General features: G+C 39.2%; 1 long non-coding RNA gene across 1 annotated transcript in view; it reads right to left on the bottom strand.

Moving 5' to 3' along the window:
• Positions 1-5,148, bottom strand: part of LOC102468587 (uncharacterized) — a 23,409-nt gene that overhangs the window by 1,920 nt on the left and 16,341 nt on the right. Inside the window, exon 2 of the long non-coding RNA XR_336940.1 lies at positions 621-817. This is a non-coding gene — a long non-coding RNA (uncharacterized LOC102468587). The remainder of the gene's footprint in view (positions 1-620; positions 818-5,148) is intronic.

Raw genomic sequence — 5,148 nt, forward strand, 5'->3', positions numbered from 1 at the left:
ACACACACACACACACACACACACGTGCCCGGCGTGAGTTTAAGCCACCAGGTCCGGGACGCGAACAGCGGTCGACTACATGGGAGTCCAGCGTCATAGCCATTATGCTAACTACTGGTCCCAGATACTGAGTCCTTTTATGCGCCAGGCCCTGGCAGTTTCCCTAACTTCACTCACATTCACTAGCACACTGAATATCCAACACGTTCAATCTTAATGACTACCCTGTGAGGAAGGTATTACCTTCATTTTACAGCTCAAGAAACTGAGGCACAGTTTGAAATGACCTCTACATCACACTTACTGAAGGGTTGTTGGAGGAAGTTAAGGGAAATACGGACTATGAAGAAATAGTTTAAAGCTACATACTAAGTAAAAAAATTTCGTGGTAGAAGAGAAAAGTACCTAAAAGATTAAATGCTTCCTAAAGGGAGTTCCATTTTGGAAGCCACAAGAAATCTTGATCCTCATTTTCTCACTTGAGAGTACTAACCTTTCTCTGTACCACTCTGGAAAATTCCACCTTTCCTCACCAGGGCTGTTCTCACCTCAGGGCTATCCCTCTTCCTCTACCAAGTTTTTTCCCACAAGTGAAAAATCGTGGAGTCTGAGTTACTCACCCTGCAATAATACTGAGAGGACTGATGAGGGGGATTGCTGGTATTCCAGGTGTCTGGTCCTCCTTGGTGTCTATCTGACATGGTAGTGATGGCTAAAGAACTTCATTCTGACATGGACTATCAGTAGCTGCTGGATCATACTTGAATTTCCCAATGACTAACTTTAGTTGTCAGAATTGGTTGCGTTTTAAACTAACCTGTAAAGAGGTTAAGACACAAATCTAAATGGATTATAATTTGTAAATGCGCCATTCTCAAAATGAAGTTAGCACTTTAGATTACTATGGTTAGTTTATTTAGTTCATTGTCCTTCTCCTTTCAAATTGTGTTTTCTCGGTCAAACCATCCTTCTCCCACTAACTACCCAGGGTGGGAGGTAAGGTAGATGAGGGAATGAAATCTTTAGGTCTTCCGGCTCTATTACAATATGAATATGGTCATCTGAGAGGTTGTTTGGTTTTGTTTTGTTTTTAACATAATTCCGATGCATTCACAATGGATCGATAAAACACTGTGGTTGATTTTTCTTTTGATCCATTCTATTAATATTCCAGAACAAGAAGTATTCATTGAGAGTTCCCTGAGGGCCTGGTTGTTATTAAACACTGTCTAACTACTTTCTTTGTGTCAAATATCAGACTCTGGCTCTTACCCAGATAAGTGGTAAAAAATCTCATGTTAATGTTTTATGGTGGTAAACATTACTGAAGCTGGCCCCAAGCAGAAGAATAAGTCGGGCACTATAAACACAGGCAATTTCTAGAATGAAAGCAAACCATTTTTCTGTGAGTTGTTCACAATGCCCAGAATAACAAATTAAGTTTTTCAAAGCACTTTCATACCTGCAACATTGTTTTAATCTCACAATAACCCAGAAAGGTTGTTAGACTTGGCATCATTACCTAAATTCAATAGACCAGGAAATTGAGACTTGGAGCGTTTAAATAATTGGGCAAGGTCACCCAACTAATTAATCACAGAACAGAGCTTGTTTTCTGACATCCCAGTTTAGCCTTGCCAAAGCATTGAAGTCTGCCGTCTTTAGTTCCATAAATCATTTTACAAGTATTCTCTCTAACGCATAGTTCTACAGACATCTTTTTAAACTCATTTAATTCTCATAACCACCTTATGGGTAAGTATTCTTATTATGCCCATTTTATAGAGGAGGAATTTTACGAAGTTATTTACTTTCTAAACACATGCTAAACCAGAGATGAGCCTTGACAACACACACCTTTAAATAATACTTGGCATGCCCTTCGTAACCTTAGCATGTTCAATATGGTGTTCATCAAGAACACAAGCTCAGGGGGCCAGCAAGTGCATGGTGCTTAAGGTACTGGATTCCCACGTGGTTGACTACAGTTCGAGTCCTAGACCTGGCAGCTTGAAAATTATGCCAGGTGCATAAATATGCACCTAAAACCCAGTGAGGAAGATGGAGGAGAAGGGATTGCAGTGAGGCCATTCCTTCTGGAGAATAATTTCTCACCTTCCCTCTATCTGCCTTCTCTGTCTCTCTCCAGCAAGCATATGTACCTTATGCAAAAAACTAAAACAAGCAAACAAACAAACTTGGAGACTAGCCTCACAGCATAGCTTCAGGGAGGTGGATTCTATGTGACCAACCACCATTAGAGTCCCAGCCCTGGTGGCCTGAAAAGCATGCCAGATGCATGTGTGTGTGTGCCCAAATCCTGAAAAGAAAGAAAAATACAAGAGAAGGGATTGTGGCATGACCACACCCCAGTTGAGAGTGTTTCCCTTTCTCTTTGTTTCTCTCTGACAAGTGCACATCCCTCTGGCAACTGGGGGAAAAAAAAATACAAACTGGTGCTGATCCTCTAGTGCTCAGGTACTACACAGAGGAACCAGATCCTATGTGGTTGACTGGGGTTCTAAGCCCTGACTGCAACATGCTGAAAGCACACATGTCCAAAATCCTGCTGGGATGGAGAATGGGAAGAAGGAGGATTGTAGTGTGACAGGCCCCATTGGAGGGATGTGCTTTATCTCCCTCTCTTTCTCTTTCTCACGCATATGCTCTACCATAAATAAAAGAAGAAAAACAATTTTTAAATGATAGGTTTGAAATCCCAGAATGATCTCTGAAACAAATGTGTTCAAAGGGGGAAGGGACAAAGATTCTTGTTGTAAACTGGGAACCAGCAATAATTCTAGTCATTATCATTGACATTAGGAACAACTTCAAGAGTTATCTTCAACTGATTTTCTTTTTCATTTTTGGGTTTTTGCCACAGGTTGCATGTGCTGACCAGAGAGAAGTAAAGTAGTAACCGTCCCCTAGGAGGGATGACCATGCCACAATTCCTTCTGCTCCAGTTTCCTCTCAGGATTTTGGGCACATATGCATATGCTCCCAACATGATTTTCAAGCTGCTGCATCAGGGACTTGAACCTTAGTTGGCCACGTGGGAATCTAGCACCTTAACTATCATGGCACTTGATGGCCTTATCAAAAAAAATTTTAATAAAGCACCAAAACAATTATCTGGGAAAAAGAACAGTCTTTTCAACCAGTGTTGCTTGTAGGTGGATTATCCACATGCAAAAGAACCACATATAAAAATTAACTCAAAATAAATTGAAGACCTGAATATAATAAGATCTAAAACCATCAAACCCTTGCAAGAAAATGTAAGGGTTAATCTTCAGGATTAATCTTTGGGTTAGGCAATCGTTTCTTAGACATGACACAAAAACATAGGTAACTAAAGAAAAGATCATTTGGACTTTGATCAAAAACATCGTGCAAGCTGGCTCTGGGGCATGGCAGTTGAGGCAGCCATATCTCACACAACCAACAGCACAGTGTGAGTCCCAGACCCAGTGACTTTGGAAATGAATTGGGTTTGTGTGTGTGCACCCAAAAAAGGAAGGAAGGATGGAGGAGAAGCAACGGCAGAGTAACCATTACTCATGGAGGAGGTGTTTTCTCTCTCTTCCTCTCACTGAGTCTTTCTCTGGTGAACACATGTACCCTCTACCTAAAAAAAAAAAAAGAAAAAGAAAAAAGAAAAACAAGGGGCCAGCAGGTGGTGTGGTAATTAAGGTGCTGGACTCCTACATGGCTGACTATAGTTCAAGGGCCGTGGTGGATTTCTTTTTCACTCTCTCTCTCTCTCTCTCTCTCTCTCTCTCTCTCTCTCTCTGTCTCTTTCTCTGATTGAATAAAAATTTTAAAAATAATAAATAAAGTTGAACAATTATTTTAAAAAATTTTAAAAACTTACAAATGTACTTCAAACGACACTGTCAAGAAAGTGAGAAAAAAAACAGAATAGGAGAAAATATTTGTAAAACACGTGTATGATAAGGGACTTACATGCAAATTATACAAAGAATTCTTTCAAATCAACAATAGAAAGATAAATCATTTAAATATAGGTGAAAGACTTGAATAAACATCTTTCCAAAGAAGATATACAAATGACAAATAAGCATATAAAAAAAGTCCAACATCATTAGTCATCAGGGAAATGAAATTGAAACCACAGTGAAATACCTCTTCCCACCTACTAAGATGGCCATAATAAAAAAGACTGACAACAAGTGTTAACAGCTGCCTCATACATCCTGGGTAGGGATGTGAAATGGTACAGCCACTTTGTAAACCTGTCTGGCAGCTTCTCCAACAGCTAAACAAAGAGTTATCATATGGTCCAGCAACTCCATTCATGGGTATGTATCCATACAAAAATTTGCACACAAATGTTCATAGCAGCATTATTCTCTGTTGCCAAAACATAGAAAGAACTCAAATATGCAAATAATACATGGATAAACAAAATATGACATATACATAGAATGGAGTACTATTCAGCCACAAAAAATTTCTGAATCATAATGAAGTTCTGATTGATACACGCTACAATACAGATGAACCTTGAAAACGTCATACTTTGTCAACAAATCTGGACACAAAAGGTCAAATGCTAAACAATTTCACGTATATAAAATGTCCGGAGTAGGCAACTGTGTAGAGACAGAAAACACGTCAGTGGTTGCAAAAGGTTTGGGGGAAAGAAAGAAGTATCTACTAATGGATATGAGTTTTAGATGTTGGGGGGAAGTGATAATGTTCTGGAATTAGTGGAACGGTTTCATACCTTGAGTATATATTAAAAAAATCACTGAATTCAGACTTCGAAAGGGTGAATTTTATTATATGTGAATTATATCCCAATAAAAAAAGAATAGTTTTTGGTTTCTCACAGGTGCTACATTTTTTAAAGTATTTATTTTATTTTATTAATTATTGTTATTGTTGTTGTTATTTTTAATTTGACCAAAGAGAGAGAGAGAAAGGGAAAGTGAAAAAGCAAGCCACCAGGTCTAGGACTTGAACCACGGACAGTCATGTGGGAGTCTAGCACCTTAACCACCACGCCACCTGCTGGCCCTATAGGAGCTACATTAAGCAAAACAAGTCACTCAGTTTGGAGCACCTCTGTTCATCATCAGGGAGCCGAGTAAGAGAAGAATGCTCAGCAAATCAGCAGGA

This window comes from Tupaia chinensis, unplaced genomic scaffold (assembly GCF_000334495.1).
Source record: "Tupaia chinensis unplaced genomic scaffold, TupChi_1.0 Scaffold143796_1, whole genome shotgun sequence".
NCBI lineage: Eukaryota > Metazoa > Chordata > Mammalia > Scandentia > Tupaiidae > Tupaia > Tupaia belangeri.